This window comes from Grampus griseus (genome assembly GCF_964374135.1).
Source record: "Grampus griseus genome assembly, chromosome: 10".
Classification (NCBI taxonomy): domain Eukaryota; kingdom Metazoa; phylum Chordata; class Mammalia; order Artiodactyla; family Delphinidae; genus Grampus; species Grampus griseus.
The window spans coordinates 37261859-37277791 of record NC_139004.1 but is presented as its reverse complement, the minus strand read 5'-3'; the positions used below and the strand labels follow the sequence as shown (position 1 = coordinate 37277791).

General features: G+C 39.5%; 1 protein-coding gene across 3 annotated transcripts in view; it reads left to right on the top strand.

Annotated features, from left to right (window-relative positions):
- Positions 1-542: 542 nt before the first annotated feature.
- The window catches only part of KCTD20 (potassium channel tetramerization domain containing 20), a 29249-nt gene continuing 13858 nt past the window's right edge, over positions 543-15933 (top strand). Inside the window, exons 1-3 of one of the 3 annotated variants that reach the window (XM_082663002.1) lie at positions 551-670; positions 11935-12016; positions 15183-15296. The gene's annotated coding sequence lies outside the window, so the exon portion shown is untranslated. Of the gene's footprint in view, positions 671-11934; positions 12017-15182; positions 15297-15933 lie in introns of all 3 variants that reach the window. The other 2 variants (XM_082663000.1, XM_082663001.1) reach the window with 2 other exon arrangements.

The following is a 15933-nucleotide window of genomic DNA, read 5'->3' as shown; positions in this document are numbered from 1 at the left end:
CAATAATTTGCTTCAGGTTGATTAAAAATGTGTAATTCAGCTTTGTTTGCTATACTATGTCGTTTCCTTAAACTCAAGGTTTGAGAAAAACGTGGAGTTTTCCTCCCTCCTCTAGGTCAGAATGCATATCCGGGAGAGGGATTTCCAAGCAAAAGGTGTTTAAGGAACTCCATTATTCTCACTACCTCCTCCCCCCAAACGTATGTAAAGAGCCGGGCTCCACAGTTTTCTAAAAGCATTGGCTGTCCCGGGGCTGCGCGAGCTTGTTTCACAATTCAGATAACTACTAACTTTTCCGTTTCAGACTTTTAATAATTGAAAGAGGGTATCCGCAGCTCAGAAATCGATCTACCGTGGCTGTGCAGCGGTGAGAGCGTCCTGCGTGGGACGCGGGGGCGTGTCGGGAAGGAAAAGGGACACCCTGCGGCGCGCTGCCCAGGGGGTTGGCCGGAGCCCGGCCTTCCCGGCGTGCCCCGCGCGCCGAAGGGGGACTCTTAACGTGAAGCGCCGGGTGACTCAGCCGTGTGGCCGCGCGGGCCGGGGCGGGGGCTGGGGGGCGCGCGCCGCTGCGGCCCGGGCGGTCAGAGGGGCGGCTGCTTGCGGCGCCGTGTGCGCGCGCCTCCCGGGCGGATTCGGCCCCCGAGCGCGAGAGCGCGGCGGGGAGCTTCAGGTAAGTGGCGGCGCGAGACCGTTCGCCTCGAAGACCCGGCGGGCCGAGTGCGGCAGCGGGCCTGGCCCCCTTTGTGTCGTGGGTAGGGGGCCGACTCCTCAGGACGCCGCTCGGGCGGCAGCCCGCCGGGTCGGACCCCCAGTTTGAAAGCCCGCGGGGCTACAGTCATCTCGAGGCACAACGTTGGCAAATGGGTTCTAGGCGCCAGTTTCCGTGCTGAGGGTAAAGCTTGGTAATCCGGGGAAGAAGGGGGGTCGCCTTGTGTGGAAATCGTCAACACAGTCGTGGGGACAACTAAAGTATAACTTGACTTTCCTGCAGGCCTTTGGTGTTTTGAATCCCAACAGAAGAGGAATGATGAGAGCCCCGGAGTGTTTATTGATAAAACATTTGCAGACGTGTTTTTTCTGGCAGTTAATTGAATCATTAAAAATTAGGTAGTTGGTCGGACTTCTCGCTCTTTGCACCCCTGCTTCAGTCTTCCTTCTCTGCCACCCACAAATTACTAGCTTTCATCAGTGCCTCTGAGTGTAGAAGAGCTGGGGGAGCCTCAACTGGTAATTTTCTTTTAAATAAAACCTTACTTTTTATAGCGTTCAGTGTTTTCGGGTTTAAAAGCCTAGTTCTGCACTATCAAAAAAACCCAAACCTTCTATTTTGGAGTTTGTGATTCTTTCTGAAAATTCCTGGATTGATCCGATTTATTTTTAAAGGAGAAAGCAGTGAACAAACTAACAGGATAAACAGACTGAGGAACTGTTTAACCAGTTTATGAAAATGAATTTTCCAGGCCCTTTAATTGTGCCCCTGTTAGCTGTTAAACAACTAGCTGCAGCTGTTACCTGAGAAATTAAGGTTCTTTTTTTAATGGTCCTCCAAACAGTGTTGTAGTTATAGCAGTTGAATTTGAAGAATCCGGTTGAAGAACTCCACCCTTAACTCCTCTTCCCCACCCCCCGACCCAAATTCTGGGACAGTAGTTCTCAAACATAAGTTTGCTCCTTAAAAGTACTAATACCCCTCCCAGAATTTTTTTTTATAATTTTTAAAATTGTTTATACAATTTTTAAAGGTTACTTTCCATTTACAGTTATTACCAAATATTGGCTCTACTCCCCGTGTTGTACAGTACATCCTTGAGCCTTACACCCAATAGTTTGTACCTCCCACTCCCCCAGCCCTATATTATTCCACCCCCACCTGGTAACCACTTGTTTTTTCTCTGTATCTGTGAGTCTGCTTCTTTTTTGTTATATTCACTGGTGTGTTGTATTTTTTTTAGATAACACATGTAAGTGATATCATACAGTATTCGTCTTTCTCTGACTTTTCACTTAGCATAATGCCCTCCAGGTCCATCCATGTTGCTGCAAATGGCAAAATTTCATTCTTTTTTTATGATTGGGTAGTAGTCCATTGTGTGTGTGTATTCTACATCTTCTTTATCCATTCACCTGTTGATGGACACTTAGGTTGCTTCCATATCTTGGTAATTGTAAATAATGCTGCTGTGAACATTAGGGTACATATATCTTTTCCAGTTAGTGATTTTGTTTTTTTCAGATATATAGCCAGTAGTGGAATTGCTGGGTCATATGGTAGTTCTGTTTTAGTTTTTTGAGAAACCTCCGTACTGTTTTCCACAGTGGCTGCACCAATTTACATTCCCACCAACAGTGTACAAGGGTTCCTTTTTCTCCACATCCTTGCCAACATGTTTTATTTGTGTTCTTTTTGATGATAGGTGTTCTGACAGGTGTGAGGTGATATCTCATGTGGTTTTGATTTGTACCTCTCCCAGAAATTTGATTCTGGAGATCAGTGATGGGTTTCCGAGTCTGCATTTTAAGCAAGCACCCCCTCCCTTGGTCTGTTATTGGTGATCCAGGGACTACACTTTGAGAAACACCAAAATAGGGTTGCCCTGAGAATTTTTAGAACTGCCCAACTTCCTTATCCCTTTATTGATTTACTCTCCCCTGCCCCCTAACCAATCATAAGCCAAGAAGATCTGACTCTTTGGAAGGAAACTTTAGAAAAGATAGTGCTTTCTTGGACTCTGACACCAGGGTAGGAAGTACTTTCATACATATTATAATATTGCCTTAGAGATGGTCTGTGCCTGGTAATCTGTCCTTTTACCTTCTGGGAGCTGCTTCCAGTAGCATCAGCTCATAAGTTATGCCGTTAGGCCAAATCTTCCCCCCTCCCAACTAATTTAGTCTCCTTCCCCTTAGAACCAGGACAGCCAGTGCCTTGTATTTCCCATTGCCTTGAGCTCTCAGATATCCTGGTATGTAGCAGTACCAGTAGCATTTATGAGGGCTTTCAGGTCATCTGAACATTAATTCAGTCATCAGATACCCCAGTAACGCCTGTTTTGTGCAAAGCACTGTAGTAGGCCATTTTAGCAACAACGTTGCAAAGATGTCATAGAGTTGCCTTGCTCCCTTGAGGTAGATTTGAGGGCTGGATAACCTCTGCTCCCAAAGCTTTTTGTTTCTTAGTTCTTCTTCAAATAGATGTGTAGGGATGAGACTAGAGTTAGACTGTGTGTTTCTGACTTTTTTTCTGTCTTTGGTTTCTTCTTGGCATCTCATTTTTCTTACTAATCTTTTTCTGTTGATTCACAAAATACCATGTCTTTCCTTCTATAGCCCTGGGCTTTCCGATTGTTGTGTCTTACTCTGCCCCTGAATCTGAGCATGCCTACTCCTCCTTGGCTAACTGGAGTAAAGTTTAGGGAAATTGTTGGCATACTGAATGATTTCTAGTTGGAAGACCCAGAGTCATGGAAATATGAGGCTTAGAGCTATAAGGGAACCTATTACAAATTTATCTATTGCAATCCTCTTGCCTTTTAAGATGAGGAATCTGAGAGATGAGACGGCAGAGTGAGGACTCCTGGCTCCTAGCCCAGTGTTCTTTCCACTAAATCATCTCAAGAAAAATGCTTCAAAAATGGAAAAGGCGGGCTTCCCTGGTGGCGCAGTGGTTGAGAGTCCGCCTGCCAATGCAGGGGACACGGGTTCGTGGCCCGGTCTGGGAAGATCCCACATGCCGCGGAGCGGCTGGGCCCGTGAGCCATAGCCGCTGAGCCTGCGCGTCTGGAGCCTGTGCTCCGCAACGGGAGAGGCCATAACAGTGAGAGGCCTGCGTACCGCAAAAAAAAAAAAGGAAAAGGCTTAGAGAAGTTCAGTTATAAGTAGATAAAGAAAACTGAGAGACTTTCACATGAGTACAGAAGCAGTATTTGGAAAAATGGAGATTGAAGGAGAGTATTTTCTACCACATAAATCAGGAAGATTGGGAACACTAAAATAAGGAACTCTGAAGCTTGGAATAAGTAGTAATAGAACAAATAAGAGCAATTAGTTATCTTGTAATCCCAAGAAATGTTATGAACTCGGTATTTTTTTTTAAATTTGGTAAAGGTTAAAGTAAGTACATTGGTGAATTTTTTTTTTTTTTTTTTTGCGGTACGCAAGCATGTGGGATCTTCCTGGACCGGGGCACGAACCCGTGTCCCTGCATCGGCAGGCAGACGCTCAATCACTGCGCCACCAGGGAAGTCCCGGTGAATTTTTATTAAATGTTAGATGTTTGAGCAATGTCCAGAATCTTTTGAAGTTGTCGCATAACTGTACTGTTGTCCTTACCCAAGTTATTAGGTATCTCTGTGGGAGACAGAATATAAGACTGATCTAACTGCTAATCTGATTCAATATACTTCTTATGAGAAATGAGATTATTGGAATAGTATATGCATTTCTGGAATCATAGGAAGGAAAGAAGTATGGATGAAAGAAGAGAACCCTTTGCTGTTTTTGCTTAGAGTCCCCAAAGTAGACATTGTTTTTTGTTTTTTGAAATACATTTATTTATTTATTTATTTTTGGTGGCATTTGGGTCTTTGTTGTTGCGCCCGGGCGTTCTCTAGTTGCGGCGAGCAGGGGCTACTCTTCGTTGCTGTGCGTGGGCTTCTCTTTGTTGCGGAGCACAGGCTCTAGGCGTGTGGGCTTCAGTAGTTGTGGCACGCAGCTCTAGACCGCAGACTCAGTAGTTGTGGCTCATGGGCTTAGTTGCTGCGCAGCATGTGGGATCTTCCCAGACCAGGGCTCGAACCCGTGTCGCCTGCATTGGCAGGTGGATTCTTTTTTTTTTTTAATTTAAAATTTTTATTTTATTTATGTTTTTGGCTGTGTTGGGTCTTTGTTGCTATGCGCGGGCTTTCTCTAGTTGCGGTGAGTGGGGGCTATTCTTTGTTGAGGAGTGCAGGCTTCTCATTGTGGTGGCTTCTCTTGTTGTGGAGCACAGGCTCTAGGCGCGCGGGCTCAGTAGGTGTGGCTAGGGGGCTCAGTCGTTGTGGCTCATGGGCTCTAGAGCGCAGGCTCAGTAGTTGTGGCGCATGGGCTTAGTTGCTCCATGGCACTGGGATCTTCCCGGGCCAGGGTTCGAACCCGTGTCCCCTGCATTGGCAGGCGGATTCTTAACCACTGCACCACCAGGGAAGTCCATCCCAAAATAGACATTGTTGGATTGTTCTTGTATATTCATGAAAGTAGAATTAGAAATAGTAAGGACTTAGTAATTAGTAGACATCGTTATGTTCCAGACACTGTGCTAAATGTTTTTACATCCATTGCCTCATTTAATTATCTCCATTTTATAGCCAAGGAATCTAAGACACAAAGAGCTTAAGTTTGCCCAAAGTCATACACTGTGTAAGTGGCAGAGCCAGCATTCAAATTTAAACTGACTCCAAAGCCATTACAATTTATGCTCAATAGTGCCCTCATTATACTTCATTGGGCAGTGGTTAAGAATGTGGGCTTTGGAGCCAATTTTAACTGGGTTTAAGTCTTAGTACCTTCATTTACTAGCTTGGATATTCATCAGTTTCTATGTCTCCGAAAAAGAGGTTGTAATAGTACCTACCTCAGAGGGTTATTAGGATTGGGTTAATTCATGTAAAATGCTTTGATTTGCACCTGACTATTGTGAGTTCCCAGGAGATGCTGGCTGTTAACTGTTTTTTTTTAAATATTTTAATTTAAGAAGATATTTTCTTTAGATTCAGATTGTCCTTTCCAGCATTGAAATATTAAGGCTTTTATGATAAGTATAGGTAATTAAACTATCTCTGTTCTTATTATAACATGGAGGCGGGGCTTACTAATATTTTGGAAAGCACTGGGGTGTAGTAGAAAGATCTGTGACATGATTTGGTTAAGAAGATTATTAAAGAAAGTTCACCTTCCTTAGAATAAAACAGCTAATGATCTACACTTCTATATGAAGATCACAGTCCATACCTTAAAACCATATAAGATGCCTTCAGTGTGTTTGCCCTAAATCTCTTTTTCTGTGGGAGAGGGTAAAATTTAATTTCTGCAGTTGTATCTGTGTATTAGTTTGCTAGGACTGCCCTAACAAAGTACCACAAACTGTGTGACTTAAACAACAGAAATTTATTTCCCCACAATCCTGGAGGCTGGAAGCCCAAGTTCAAGGTGTTGGCGGGGTTGGTTTCTTCTCAGGCCTCTCTCCTTGGCTTGGAGGTGGCTGCCTTCTCCTCCCTGTGTCTTCACATGGTCAGTCTTCCCTCTGTGCCTGTATGTGTCCTCATCTCCTCTACTTAAAAGGACACCATTTGTATTGGATTAGGGCCCACCCTAATGACTTCATTTAATCTTAATCACCTCTTTAAGGCCCTATTTCCAGTCACATTCTGAGGATTTAGGGTAATGGACTTCAACATATGAATTTTGAGGGAAACACAATTTAATTTAGCTCATAACAATCTGTTTAGGGAATTAAATGTCAGGTAATCTGAATGTTCCATTGCCCTAATTGTTGAGCACCCTCTGACTTGGGATTCTAGCATCATCCTTTATCCTGTGCCTACCCACCTGTCCTACCTTCTGCCTGTTCCTTAGAACCATGCTTGCTGTTGAGTACCCTAGGAAGCACACCATGCCTCCACATTAAGCCCTTGTGTTGGATTTAAAGCTACCAAGATTATTCTGTCATCCTATTGAATAATCTGCTTGAGAAACTGTTTCATGTTTTTAACGTGAATTCCTAATTTGTCTTATATTCCTAATATTTCTTCTTTAATCTAGATGGAAAAATGTCCAAATCTCTTTAGTAATATATCATTTTCTTCTGAAACTTTAAAAAATTTCTTTTAAACTGTTCTAAGCTTTAAAAATACTCCAAAAAAAAAAATACTCCAAGATTTTCTTGAAGAGTTCCCTGTTTTTACAGATACATTTTCCTTTCTCATTTTAAAAGTAATAACACATTCATTTTAGAGACTTTGGCATACTCAATAAAACAATTTTTAAAAATCACATATGATAAGCCTACAGTTAAGGGAGAATAGTTGTTTATATTTTTAATCTTTTTTTCTTTGACTATACTTATTGTTTCAACCTGCCCTTTTTAAGTCTAGTTTATCAGTACTGTTTCATGCTATTTTAGTTATTATTCTAAAACTTTTTTAGCCTTTCAGCATATGAATTATATTGATTTTAGAATGTTAAGTCAACCTTTGCCATATGTATTATCCTTTTTGATGTATCTGGGTTTGATTTTTTAATAATTTGTATAGGATTTTGTGCTTATGAGAAAAAGTCATCTGTAATGCTTTTTGGTAATGTTCTTGTCAGGTTTTGGGTCAGTATTATGCTGGCCTCAGAAAATGAATTGGGATATAGGTTCTCTTTTTCTGTTCTCTGGAAGCGTTTGTATAAGATTGATGTAATTTCTTCCTTAAAGGCGTGGAAGAATTTGCTAGTCAGGACACTTGGTCCTGAAGTTTTCTTTGAAGGACGGTTTTAATTATGGAATATGGTTCTGTGTAATATTTATATATCATCAAAATAATCTGTGTCATCTGTCTATTTGTATATAAATATACACACGTATATATTAAGCTGCTTATTGAAGGGAGTTGGTGTATACATTGTGGAGACTGGACTAGGCCATCAGGAACGCAGGCTGGGACTCTAGGGCAGGAGTTGAAGCTGCATTCCAGTCAAATTTCTTCTTCCTCAGAGAAACCTCAGTTCTGCCCTTAAAGCCTTTCAGTTGTTGGATCAGGCCCACCCACATTATCTAGGATAATCTTCCTTACTTAAACTAAAATGATTAAAGACTTTAATCACATCTACCAAATACCTTCACAGTAACATGTAGATTAGTGTTTGATTGAATAACTAGGACTGTAGCCTCAAGGGTTGCCGAATAAAACTGACCATCACAGCTTCTCTGCAGTCTTGGCTATCTTACTGGTTGTCTAATGCCTTCAAACAAATGGGGTTTATTTTGGTTTTTGTTTTCTGTTTTACCCATCCCATTCTGATAATTGCATTATTCCAGGGCATAGGACTTGCCAATGCGTGGAAGTCATGGTGGGTGTGGGGAGGAAGGCAGACTTCAACTTGGCACAAGGAAAAAAAAATTTTTTTTCCCTTGAGGATTGCTGGCCACCAATAGGGTGAGCTAAGCAAGAGATTCCTTATTTTGGGATTTTTTAGGTAGGATGGACTGAACTAATAGAAGTGTTTTTGTAGTCCTAGATGGAAGGTGATTTGGGACCCAGATTTTTTTTGAGATTTATGATTGGTAAAATTGTGGGGGGAAATTGGGAGCCCATCATCAGGTTGCCAGCCTTTTAGGACATTAAAAAAAAAATCTGACTATCATTTTCTGTCACCATTATGTTGTAAAAGAAAAGACATTTAATATCAGAAAAGAAGTAAAGATTTAATTTAGGTACCAAGAAAGCATTACACTAATATATACCATAATTTTCAATTCACATTTTAATATTTTTGAAATCAGGCTGTATCTTAAAATCATGTATATATTTAATATAATAGTGCTTTCCTGAAACGCTGTTATTATATTGATGTCTTAGGCAATGTCACGTGTCTTAGAACTGGGATAATAATTGTGTGTGTGTGTGCCCGCCCCCATGTGTTACATCATCTCCACTGTCCTCATTTTTGCTAAGAGTCGGTGAAAACTTTTGATGCTAATTGATACTGGTCCTTGAACCATCTTCTGACACAGTGATTTTGGATTGTCTCCAGAATTTTCAATGTTTGTTCTATTGCTACAGTACTGATCCATGGATCTGTCCCCTAAGACCTTCCGATCTTTTCTTACTGTACAAAAACTTAGCTCTTTCTTATAAAATGGCCTACTGTATTGAGTAATACATTTAAAAAATTTTAATTGCACTCCCTTGTACTGTTTAAAGACATTATTGCTAATAGTATATCTCTTGGATATTTCCTGGAAGTTTGCCATTAAGTAATCTTTAACAGCTTGTGTATCTCTTCCTATAGAGAGTTTTAGATAATAGCAAGCAGAAGAGCGCCCTGGACATTAGGGACCTCATATGTTGACTGGCTTTTTCTTAGGAGTCATGAGCTTTGCCTGGTCTGTTATGTACCTTGGATTGTTCCTAGCTTAAAGGTGTCATTAGAATGACCATAACTAGTTGAATCCATCAAAAGATAGAAGCACCTGTGTAGAAATTACAGAATTTGATCTACCCTGTTTTTAGGTAATAAAGTTGAAAGTTACAGCAGAATTAGGTAAGGTCTTAATTTGAACTTGGGGAACTCAGATTGTAAAATCAACCCCTATCTGGAGTTAATTGATTTAGAGGTCATCTCAAAGCAACTATTTAAACAGAAAAGGTGCTAGGTGTGCCTGTTACTGGCACAGAAAGGTCATATGTCCTGGCTCCAGATCTTGGGCTTGAAATCATATCTCCAAACCTGTGAAACTTACATAGAATTCATGAAGTAAATCAGACCTATAAGGAGAGGTAACACAGCTTAAGGGTAACATGCATTTGACTCGAGCCAGAAGCCTGGATTTTGAAGCCTGGCTCTACTATTTATTAGCTATGTGACTGTGGGAACTTAACCTGTTTCTTCCTCAGTTTCCTCATCTGTAAATAGGGGTAACAATAGTACCTACTTCATGAAAGTTTTTTTTGAGTATTAAGTTAAATTATATAAAGTACTTAGAATAATATGTAGCACATGATATATGTTAAATCAGTGAAGTTTAAGTCCATCTGGACTTAAGATGGAATGTTTGTGGTGATTCGGCATATTGAAGAATCTCAACTGATTGATTTGGTTCCAGTGTAAAATGTGTTCTTGAGTAACTGGGTTTAGATTTGATTATTAGTTTAAGGATATAAGAAAACTGCATTTTGAAAGGGTGTTGCAATATTTAAGAACTTCTTGAGATATACTAGATTCAAAAGTTTACTTTTTTAGGATTTACTAAAGGTTTTTTGAGTACTTAAAGATTTGCTTGGGAGGCAATTAAAGTGCTAAAACAAGAAAAGAACATATTAAGATGGTAAGTATAGTTTAAAATGTTTGGCAATATCAAACTTAGGGTTGTGGTTTTAGGGGATTAAACTATATTTGTCTTATTTTATCTTTTAAACTGAGTAGTGAGTAAAAATGTTATTGTTATTTAAGTCTTTTTTTAATAGGTAATTTGATAAAGTTGTAAAGGAAACTGTTTAAAGGCCTTTAGGCGTTATAATTGAATGTAAGGTCTTAAGTCTTAATTTAAATCCAAGTAACTGTAATATAGTCTCTTCTGGCACAAAAGCTGTTCTTGGGCATAAGTTATATTGACAAAAAGGTACTAAGGGCGGTAAGTTAGGGATGTCAAGTAGAGAAGAGGAAAATACATCCAAGCGGTTATAATCTTGTCACTGCTGTCCTTGTGCCTTTTTTTTTTTTTTTTTTTTTGCGGTACGCGGGTCTCTCACTGATGTGGCCTCTCCCGTTGCGGAGCACAGGCTCAGTGGCCATGGCTCACGGGCCTAGCCGCTCCGCGTCATGCGGGATCCTCCCGGACCGGGGCACGAACCCGTGTCCCCCGCATCGGCAGGTGGACTCTCAACCACTGCACCACCAGGGAAGCCCTGTCCTTGTGCTTTTATCTGCCAGCTTGCTAGCCTGGCCTCAGCAATTCATAGAGGAAAATGAAGGAGAAGGGATGTGGAATCAGAGGCGTTCCTGCCTTTCTGTGGAATTGGAATGCCCTCTTCTCTCCTTTATCTCTTCTCGTTACGGCTTTCTTCCAAGGTAGAAATGAGGAAGAGAAATGGTTCTGGCAACAGATATCTTCAAATGTTATGCCTTGCCCAACTTGTCTAGTTTTTTTGCCTTAAATTCTATTTCCTAGCCTATTAATGTAGTTTCACCAAGTTCTTGGGTATTTCCCTTTTCTCCCCATCCTTTGCACATTTTTCTGTTGGGTTAGTTTCATGCATTTTCGTAAGCCCTTGAATATTGTGATAATAACTCTTTGTAAAAGTCTGTTTCAAATACAGTTTTTCAAGTATTTTTTTTCCTTTATAGGATTCCTTGCCATACAAAAGTTTAAAAAAAATTTTGTAGTTAGATTTGTCTTTCTCTTCTTTTTTAGCTTTTGGGTTTTTTGGTCTTGATTAAAAAGGCCTCCCTACTCTAAGTTTGTAATCTCCTAGAATATTCTTTAAAAAGAATATTGTTGTGATTCAGTCTCATTCATGAGATGAAAGGGTATACCAGATGAGTTGTTCCCAAACATAGCTAGCCCACAGGATCAGCTGAGGAGTTTGTTAAAAATTCACATTCTTGGGACTTCCCTGGCAGTCCACTGGTTAAGACTCCGTGCTTCCACTGCAGGGGCATGGGTTCGATCCCTGGTCGGGAAACTAAGATCCCACATGAAAAAAAAAAATTCACATTCTCAGATCCACCCTAGACCTACTAAATCAGAATCTCTGGGGAACAGGGCCAAAGAATGTTTTTAACAAGTTCTGCTAGGTGATTCTGATTATCAGCTAGACTTGAGAACCACTGGACAAAATAATCACTAAGGTCTCTTCTGATCCTGAAATATCACTTTTCTGTATTTTGTAACTCTTGTGTTTCACATTCTCAACAACTAGGATTGTAAGCTCTTTGAAAGTAGGCAGGACTGTGTCTTAGGTACTACCCTTCTTGCTGTCAACCCACAGAGATCCTTTCATGCCTAGACAATTCCAATACCCTCTTACTCTTCTAGTCCATCTGTGGTTGTATTTATCTTAAAGCAACATGTTGAACATGACACTTCTCTGTGTAAAAACTTTGGCTACAAGACAAAGTCCTAACTCTATTTTACTTTATAACTCAAGGCCTCCGTAAGCTAGCTCCAGCTTGGTTTTCAACCTTATCTTCTAGGGCTGTTGTATACATCCATCTAAGTCGTGCGTTGTACAGCTCCTTAAATGATGGTGTGCATGGGGTTCCCTGAAGTCGTATGGTATGGTGATTCGGATTTCTCCCACCCTTCACCCTAACCTGGTTGCTCTCCCCACAGCCTGCACTCCTTCATATAGTATAAAGCCTGTTCACGCTTACTCTCCTGCTTATTATACACCATTCACCCTGTCTAAAATGCTCTTTCCTTTTTTCTCTATCAAAGTTCTACCTATTAACATCTAAGAGTGGAGTATTAAACAGCCATTAAAAAGAATGAGGAAGACTTCTAATCACTCCTATGGAGTGAATTTGAGATACATTGTTAAGTACAAATAGCAAAGTACAGAACTGGATACGGTATTCCATCTTTTGTATAAGAAAAAGAAGAATTAAGAATTTATATGTATATACACACATTATGCTTATTTCTATAAATAGAAACATGAAAGATAAACAAATTAATAAAACTAGTTATCTGTAGGGAATAGATAGGAAAATATTGGAGGGAAAGGGGAAGGGAGAGACACTTCTCTGAGCATTCCTTTTTTGTAACACTTTAACTTTTGAAGAATGTAAATGTTTTACATATTCAAAAATTAAATTTAAAAATAATGAAAAATAAGCTATAATTGAGTGTTTAAAAATGAACCTAAATTACAGGACATACAGAGAAAAAATAAAAATAAAATAACTTGACATAGCACACTGACTACATCCCTAGTGGGGTATACTTTAAGGACAAAAAGAATTGACCCCCAAAAGACTTAAACTCAGTAGGTTTATTGTTAGTAATATTAATGTTATAATTTAAAAACTAGTTTATGAACCAAGATTTTCATTGTGAGAGAAAAGATATAGTACTAATATAAAGTAAAAAAACCATAATGTTGAATTTGAGTTGAAAATATCAATATAAACTTTTTTTTTTCTTTTTTTTAATCCCCAACTTTGCTTCTAGACCATTTCAGGAGACAATGACATCTCAATAGCTATGAAGACACCTAGTGCTCAGATCCTGATTTATAAATGCTTTTGTCCACTAAAAGGAACAAAGGCTCCAGGGAGGAATAGCTGATTCTAGGTCTGGGTCAGAGATGGTAAAAGGTGAGCTTAGACAAATCTTGTACAAAATAAAGTAGAATAGAATAAAATAAAATAAAATTCCTCTCATGCAAATAAAAAATAAAGCTGCTATGAACTTTCATTAAAAAAAGAGAAATCTTGTACAGGAAGTAGCCTTATCAGCCAGTAGAATTGGGGTTAAGTGACACAGATGAAGGCTTGAAGGGAACCATATTAGCCATAACTGGGACTATTTATTTTATTTGGTTGTGCTGGGTCCATTTGGTTGTGGCAGGCGGGCTCCTTAGTTGTGGCATGTGGGCTCCTTAGTTTTGGCTCACAGGCTCCTTAGTTGTGTCATGTGAGTTAGTTGCGGCATGCATGTGGGATCTAGTTCTCTGACCAGGGATCGAACCCAGGCCCCCTGCATTGGGAGCAAAGAGTCTTAACCACTGTGCCACCAGGGAAGTCCCACCTGGGACAATTTGAACCAAAAATTGGACAATTTGAAAAAAAATGATGGTAATGGATTGTTATAATACATTAGATTAAAACAGATCTTTGAGTTCATAATAATACTTAAAAGGAAGATAAAGGGAGAGTGAAGAAATAGTTCTACTTAACAGAAGAATGCTAGACAATAAATGTAGGAGGAATGATAAAATTAGAAAGTCATCATTTTGTAGTCCCAAATGTAATACTTGATTCAGGCAAGAATCATCAATAGATGCTAAAACCACTGGGTGAAAAGTTATTGGGAGATAGGGTATTAGATCTCTCTTTACAATGGATAGACCTATAGTCACCACTTTAACCACATGATCAAACTTATCCCCTGTAGTGGGATAGCCTGGCATTATGTGCCTCTGATGTGATGGCATTTGGAAGACTCACCTGTCACCTATACATGTACATATTCTTGTTTAAGAAAATTAAATTTGTATCTAATCACGTGGAAACAATCAGATGGATGTTAGAACTGACCTAGACTTTAAATTTTTAAAAAAATTTATTTTATTTTTTTATTGAAGTATAGTCTATTTACAATATTGTGTTAGTTTCAGGTGTACAGCAAAGTGATTCAATTATGTTTTTTCAGATTATTTTCCATTACAGTTATTATAAGATACTGAATATAGTTCTGTGTTATATAGTGAATCCTTGTTGCTTATCTGTTTTATGTATAGTAGTTTGTATCTGTTAATCCCATACTCCTAATTTATCCTCCCCCCTTTCCCCTTTGATAGCCTTGTTTTCCATGTCTGTGAGTCTGTCTCTGTTTTGTATATAGGTTCATTTGTATTATTTTTCAAATTCCACATATAAGTGGTATTATAATATTTGTCTTTGGCTTACTTAGTATGATACTCTTTAGGTCTAACCATGTTGCTGCAAATGGCAATATTTCATTCTTTTTTATGGCTGAATGATATTCCATTGTGTGTGTGTAGATATCTACCAGTCATCTGTTGATGGGCCCTTGGGTAGTTTCCATGTCTTGGGTATTGTAAATAGTGCTGCTGTAAACATTTGGGTGCATGTATCTTTTTGAATTAGAGTTTTTGTCTTTTCTGAATATATGCCCAGGAGTGGATCATATGGTAGCTCTATTTTTAGCGTGGAACCTCCATACTGCTTTCCATAGTAGCTGCACTAATTTACATTCCTACCAACAGTGTAGGAGGGTTCCCTTTTCGGACCTAGGCTTTTTTAAAAAGTCAATTTCATGTAAAACAAAACAATCCCCCCCAAATTGCGGGGGGTGGTGGTGGTATAGAATATGCAAGATTAAAAAACTGAGAAAAACCAAATGTAAGGAATGAGCCTTGATTGAATTATGGATCCAAAAAAAAAAAGGTTCTGAAAGAAAATAGGAGGCCAGTTGTGTAAATTTGATTATGGGTTATATATTAGTATTATGGAATTGTTCATTTTCTTAGATGTGAAAACAGTACTGTTGTGTTTTTTAAGAGAATGTTCTCAGAATATGCTTGCTAAAGTAACTGGGTGAAGTGTTGTGATGTCTGTAACTTTAAAGTGATTCAGAAAAATGTGTGTGGTGGGAGAGCACAGGCTCACACACAAATGAGGCAGATAATCATTGGTAAGTCTGGCGGATATATAAGATTTTACTGATTGTAATGATTTTTTCCATTTTCCTGTAGATTTGAAAAGTTTCAAAATAAAAAGTTGAGGAGAAAATCTTATCTTTACTTCAGAGCCCAGCTCAGATTTTGTCTCATATGAAGACTTCCTTTTCCCAACCATACAATCTAGAGGTGATTTTCTCTAACTTTTATGTTTATCTTAAAACCTGAATGCCACATGAGAGCTACCTGAGACGTTGACTTCTTTAAAAATTATAAATTCCCAGACCCCACTGTAGAGACAGGCCCGAGAATCTGGAACCACTGGTTTGAATCACTTATTCTGTATTTATTACATAAATTTGCTTATCTTTTTCATATATCCCCACCTAACCAGTCGGAGCTTAGGGCTAACCCTTGAAAATGTTGCTCATTGTGTCCCGCAGTGCTGGCACAAAGTGCCATGTGCCTTCCACACAGTAGGTGTTTGGAAAATATATGCTGACTGTATATGTTGACTGTTGATAATCTGAAGAGACTACCAGAAACTTCTCTATAATTTTGAGAGATTTTAAAAAAAGAAACCTAGCTGATAAAAGTGCTTTTAGTCAGTACAAAAGGTCCATTAGAAAACTGTACAGTTTTTAGTTCTAAAATTACAGGTTTGGTTTACAGAAATAACATGTTTGTTATCAGCAAATGTTTGGAATTAAGACAACAGTGGTGGGTTTCCCTGGTGGCGCAGTGGTTGAGAGTCCGCCTGCCGATGCAGGGGACACGGGTTCGTGCCCCGGTCTGGGAAGATCCCACATACCGCGGAGCAGCTGGG